Here is a 6,938-nt window from a genome sequence, read left to right on the forward strand (position 1 = left end):
AATTAACAAAGAGAATGTTAATATTTCAACATGTTGCATTCAGGTAGCTGTACACAACTACCAGAACTGCAGGACCACGCGAAAGAGTTGAGGGTTATTGTTCCATTTCATCATCTTCTTGAAAACGTCCTGTACACTCACAGCCTCCTATAGATGTCTACACTGGGATAGAACCCCATAAATCAGGAGTCCTACACTAGCTGAGGTTTGGCCAACTACCTGCCAGATACTTTGAGCTTATGGCAAGCAAGCTGACTGATGTAGTGACCTTTTGAAGACAATTTTTTTAAAAAATAAATTTATTTATTTATTTATTTTTGGCTGCTTTGGGTCTTCATTGTTGTACGTGGTCTTTCTCTAATAAGTTGCAGTGAGGAGGGGCTACTCTTTGTTGCGTTGTGCGGGCTTCTCACTGCAGTGGCTTCTCTTGTTGTGGAGCATGGGCTTTAGGAGTGCGGGCTTCAGTAGTTGTGGCGCACGAGCTTTGTTGCTCCACGGCATGTGGGATCTTCCTGGACCAGGGCTTGAACCTGTGTCCCCTGCATTGGCAGATGGATTCTTTTTTTTTTTTTTTTTGCAGTACGCGGGCCTCTCACTGTTGTGGCCTCTCCCGTTGCAAAGCACAGGCTCCGGATGCGCAGGCTCAGCGGCCATGGCTCACGAGCCCAGCTGCTCCATCCACAGCATGTGGGATCTTCCTGGGCCGGGGCACGAACCCGTGTCCCCTGCATCAGCAGGCGGACTCTCAACCACTGCGCCACCAGGGAAGCCCATATTTAGACAAACCTAACAAGGCGACTGTAAATTTCACTTTTGCTTCCAGCTTTATGCTTTGATAATCAGTGTATAAGCTTTTTGTTAATACTTACTTATTTATTTGCTGCACAGGGTCTTAGTTGCAGTATGTGGGATCTAGTTCCCCGACCAGGGATCAAACCCAGGTCCCCTGCATTGGGAGTGCAGTCTTAGCCACTGGACCACCAGGGAAGTCCCAATCAGTGTATAATTTTGATTTTCACTTTTTTCCATGTGTATCTCACAAAAATACACATGCTACTCTTCCAAAGTAGCATTATAGATTGTGATTAGAGAAAGCCTGGAATGACATTAAGTTATTTTCCCATCCGTTTTAGGAATGATAAACTCAAATATAATTGAATGAAATTAATTATCTCATTATGCAACCATTAAAACTGACTTTAAAAATAACATCTTGTTGGGGAACTAAGATCCCACATTCTGTGGGGTAAGGCCAAAAAAAAAAAATTACGACTTGCTACAGGACTTCCCTGGTGGTCCAGTGGTTAAGACTCCATGCTCCCAATGTAGGGGGCCCATGTTCGATCCCTGGTCAGGGAACTAGAACCCGCATGCCGCAACTAAAGGATCCCCCGTGCTTCAATGAAGATCCCGTGGCTCACCCAAATAAATAAATATTAAATAAATAAATAAATAAATATATATATATATATATATCAAAAGAAAATCCTGGATCATGCTTTGCATTCTGTTTTCATGTCTCTTTAGTCTCCTTTAACCTCCGTTTCTGTCTTTGTATTCTTGACGTTGACATTTTTGAAGAGTACAGGTCAGTTATGTTGTAGAATGTCTCTCAGTGTGTTTGTCTGATGCTACCACCTGGTTCTCAATGGCATTGAACATTGCTGATCACTCCCTCTCTCTGGAAAGCCCTTGTCCCTGAGGTCCCCTGATACCACCTTCTTCCAATGTTTCTCTTTCGCCTCTCAGTCATCTAAATCACCTTTACAAACTCTTTCTCTTCAACGTGGACCTCTCTCAGTGTTCTTAAATCGTCTTCTCTTTTCCCTCCCATGCAGATGATTCCCAAACCTCTAAGCCAGTCTCCTCCTGCGATTCAAGTTGACATATCCTCCAATACCTTTATCTCAACCTCCGCCACAAAAATTGTAAGAAAGAAGTGTTTATTATTTGCCGCAAGTAAGAAAAACATCAGGACCTCTCCCAAAGCAGTGTCTTCCCAAAGCAGTGTCTCCCCGAACAGCATAATTGAGGAATTTTTAAGCTAAGCATACATGCATATTCATGTAGGGGTCTGAGCAGAGGATAATTAGCATAGAATTGGGGCAAAGGTTGACAGAGTCCAAGCTTTAATTGACTGAAGTCATGAAGGTCAGTAAATGTCAATATCTTCATCCCTTAAGTTCCAGTTGATCTGGTGGTTGAGTGCTGGTGGGAGCAGTGGTTAAATTCTGCAAAACAGCTCAAGAAATTGCTTCAGGTTAATTTTTACCATTGAAACAGAACTGGGAGTATTTACAACAGATTTATTATCTTTGTTATTGTTACTTCTCTTGCCTGATAATAGTCATTTGTTCCTGCATTCTTTTTTTCCCTTAAGATCATTAATTACTGAGACTCATTCAAGGGCAAGCATTGTGCCCAGGCTTAGATCACAAAATTGGCTTAGGCCAAAAATGGCTCCTCTTACGTCAAGAAAGCCATGCCTGGTTCTCTGAGGAACCCCTACCCTATCTGCTTACACTCACCCCCACCCCAAATCTCCTGTCTCAGTGAGTCAGACCGTTTGGTTGCCAAAGACAGAAACTTTTTCTCCTCCTTTGTCAGCATGTCCCATATCCATCAGTAATCTTACAGATTCTTTCTCTTAAAGATCTACTGAATAGATCTTAATTCTCTCCATCCTCACTGCAACTTTCTGAGTACAGCTCACCATTATTCACTACCTAGATGACAAAAGCTTTCCATCTCCCCCTGAAGCCAGAGTTCTCTTTCTCTTATTTTTTTCTTTTTTTTTTGGTCCCTGCGCTCAGTGCTGAGCCCTAACCACTGGACAACAAGGGAACTCCCCAGAGTTTTCTTTTTTAAATGAGGAGTAATCATACCACTCTCTTGCCCTCCCTCAGGCTGAAACTCAAACTTCTTTCTTTTTTCAATTATTTAAAAAAATTTTTTGGGGGGAGGCCACGCAGTGTTGCATGTGGGATCATAGTTTTCTAACTAGGGGTTGAACGCAGGCCTCCTGCAATGGAAGGGTGGAGTCCTAACCACTGGACCACCAGGAAATTCCCTGAAACTCTTAACCAGGCTTAGAGGACCCCTACTCCTTATCTCCCATTACTATCCCCCAACCCTCCATCTATGCACCATTTTCTTTTCCTTAAATACTCCACACTTGCTCTCTCTCACCTCTGAGCTTCTTACCCATACAATTTCCTCCTTAGGAACACTCTCCTCTCCTCTTCTTCTGTCTCTCCCATGCTTCTGATCTCAGCTTTAGGGAATTCTTCCAGGAAACCTTCTCTGACTTGTCAAATATGAGTTAGTTGTCCCTCCCAGGAAAGCTCACACTCCTCCTGATTATCCTAAACTCCTTTGCCTTCTTGGTTTCCCCTACTAGACTGTAAGTGCCTTGAGGGCAAGTACCATGTCTATTTCATACTTGTAGTCTAGAGCCCTGCCTAATGACTCACATGGAAGTACTCAAGAAATTTCTGTTATATGCAGGAATAAATAAATCTCTTCCCAGGTCTCCTCCATTCCCCACCCCACTCAACACTTACAACCTGCAAGAAGTGTAAAAAACATGACTTTTTCCTGACCTGTTATCAGTGAAACAACCCTTGGAGCCTTTTGCCACAGTCATTCTTTCCCTGAAAAACAAGTTTGTTTACTTATAAACTAATTCTCATTTATTCTCCTGTGGCCTTTCTGTGATAAGTTTTATCTTTCTGATGGGAGCAATTTCCTGGAGCAATTTCTGAAGACTGGAGTGACTTTCTTTGCCATATAGCATGCCTCAGACCATCCTTTTTGGTAATACCACTTTCACTTGGTCAGTGCACAAGAAATGAAAACTAATTGAAGTCATCATCAAAACAAAATAGTTAATAATTGGGACCTTTAATCTGCAGAGATGGCAAAACAGTTTATTGCATTCCAAAAGGGCCAAAAGGGAATGCTGTTTTGCCATTGATTGTATAATGACTGTATAAATTGAGTTATGTCACAGTTTTATGAAACTTTTATATTTCAGAGTTGATTTTTCTACCATCAGCTAAGCAAGCTACTTTAGCCAAATCTATTTCGGCAGAAAGAAGTCATTTTAGGTGAAAGACCAAAATAGCTCTTTCAAAGTAGAATAATATTGTTTGCAATGACCTTATCTCTCTTTGTCATTCTGAACTGTGATCTAATTGCTCTTCCATCTGGGGATTTACCTTTAAGAAAGAAGAAAGGAAAACTTACTTCAAGGGTTAGGTAACTGATGAATTTCAAGGCATTTTATTGTTTTTCAGTCATGCAATATTATAAAACTATAACTAAGCAATAAGTTGATAACAAAGGAAAGAATATCAGATAGATATTCCCTGACCAGACTGGAAGATCCATAAGGGTGGAGGTGTGGGTTTTATTTACCAATGAATACCCAGCACTGGACAGTGTCTCACTCATTATAATGAACATAAGCTTGGACCTTAAGATCTAAAAATCAGTGCTAGCACAATACTAGGCAAATAGTAAAGACTTTAAAAATACTGCTTATTGGACATTCCATGATACTGGAGAAAAACATCTATTCCTAGCAACTCGACCCTATGAGGACTTAACAAATAACATATGATTTCATGATGAAGGGGACAGATATGTCTGACCAACAGCCCAGAGCCACCATGGACTGTCTACACTCAACCGTGGAGCAACAGGTGCCTGAATGTGCTGTCAGGAGACTGAGCTTCAAACCTAACCAATTCTATGAGTGTAGCCATTTAACCGCTGTGAGCCTTAATTTTCCCACCTCTAAATCCTTTCCAGGACTATTAAAAAAAAAAAAAAAAAACTGCTTGATGGAGTAATTGACTGGCTGATGGCCAACAATACTAAATTCACTTTTCTCCCAAATTAATGATTTGAGCAAGGCCAGTGTCTCCCTTGATGTAACAGGAAGAGAACGACCAAATCTCTAGAAACTCTTATCAATGGAGAAGGCACTGACTTAAATCTGCATAACAAGCTTTCCCTTGTTTACTGTGCTATTCCTGTGCCCATAACTGACTGGCCCCACCCTCAACATCCTCTCTTGTCTTTAGCTGAGCGTAGTCTTTAAGGTGAGAGTTTGGGCCATTTTGGTGAGTTACTCAGTTTTCTTGGGTCTCTCCCATGTACACATGTTATTAAACGTATTTAATTTTCTCCTGCTATTCTGTCTCATGTCAGTTTAATTCTAGACCAGCCAGAAAAACCTAGAAGGATAGAGGAAAATGTCTTCCTTCCCTACAGAGGCTTATTATCCCTTAGGGTTTCTGTGGGCCAGTTTTCTGGCAGTGGCATGGTTAGATGCAGTCGTGTCCATACTGGCTTCTTCACAGAGCTATAAGAGTGTGCTCACAGCAAAGTGCCTGGATTCCTCGAAGCAAGGGTAGCAAACTTTTTCTGTAAAGGACTATATAGTAAATATTTTAAACCTTGTGGGCCACCTCCAGGTTCTGTCATAAATTCTTCTTTTTTTAACTATATTTTAAGAATATAAAAACCAATCTTAGCTCACAGTTTATACAAAAACATTCTGCAGGGCTTCCCTGGTGGCTCAGTGGTTGAGAGTCCGCCTGCCGATGCAGGGGACACGGATTCGTGCTCCGGTCCGGGAAGATCCCACATGCCGCGGAGTGGCTGGGTCCGTGAGCCATGGCCGCTGAGCCTGCGCGTCCAGAGCCTGTGCTCCGCAACGGGAGAGGCCGCAACAGTGAGAGGCCCGCGTACCGCAAAACAAAACAAAACAAACAAAAAAAAGACATTCTTCAGGCTGGATTTTGTCCATAAGCCCTAATTTGCTGGTCCCTGCCCTAGAGTACGCAATCCGAGAGACCAAGATAAAGCTGCCGCGTCTTTAAAAGCCTAGCCTGTGAAGTTACACACTGTCCCTCCCACTGTATTCTGTTGTCACTTATGGCCTGATTCATTGTGGAAGGGGAACTACACGAGGGTTTGAAGACTGCTGAAGGCAAGGATCATCTGAGGCCACCCTGGAGGCTGACCCACACGGTGTGTTTAAACATGTCTGAGAAGCATACATTTGATTGTCTCCAGATGATGTTTTTATTATCTTTGACAATGACCTTCTGAAATAAGGAGAGACCATGCAGAGAATTGTGCTTACCATAAAATATAAAATAATTTGCTCCTAATTGCTTGGTATTCTTCTAAATTATTCCCTGAAAAGGTTTAGAAAATAGCAAAGAATATAAATAACTAGATAGTGAGTGGAGACTATGATTTCCTTTTTCCTTTTAAAAAAACTTTTTGGCCACGCCGAATGGCATGTGAGATCTTAGTTCCCTGACCAGGGATCAAATCCGTGCCCCCTGCTGTGAAACTGCAGAGTCTTAACCACTGTCCCGCCAAGGAGGTCCCAAGACTATGATTTTCTATTTTCAAAAACCCCACAACTCCTAACAAAATTATTTTGAAATAGTAGACATTAATAAATGGTTGTTGAGTTAAAATATATATATTTCTTTCCACAAAATAGCCCTTCTTTTTTTAATTCCACCCAATTATTTGGTACTCTGTAAGCCAGATATAAAGATTATTTAACTATCTATTTTTCAGCTAGTTGTACTGACTTTATACAGATACAATATGATTTTTTTCTGAGTAAAAAAGAAAAATGTAGGAAAAAGCATGTTTTAAAAAAAGTAGAAATGCCTCACTGTCAAAGATACAGCAATCACTCTTTTTTTTTCTTTTTAAATACCCACTTGTTGGGACTTCCCTGGTGGTCCAGTGGTTAAGACTCTGGAGACTTCCCTGGTGGCATAGTGGTTAAGAATCCACCTGCCAATACAGGGGACACAGATTTGATCCTTGGTCCGGGAAGATCCCACATGCTTCAGAGCAACTAAGCCCATGTGTCACAACTACTGAGCCTGTGCTCTAGA

The sequence above is a fragment of the Delphinapterus leucas genome, chromosome 15 (assembly GCF_059928025.1).
Source record: "Delphinapterus leucas isolate spDelLeu-1000000601 "Yukka" chromosome 15, BTC_Dleu_Yukka2, whole genome shotgun sequence".
Lineage (NCBI taxonomy): Eukaryota > Metazoa > Chordata > Mammalia > Artiodactyla > Monodontidae > Delphinapterus > Delphinapterus leucas.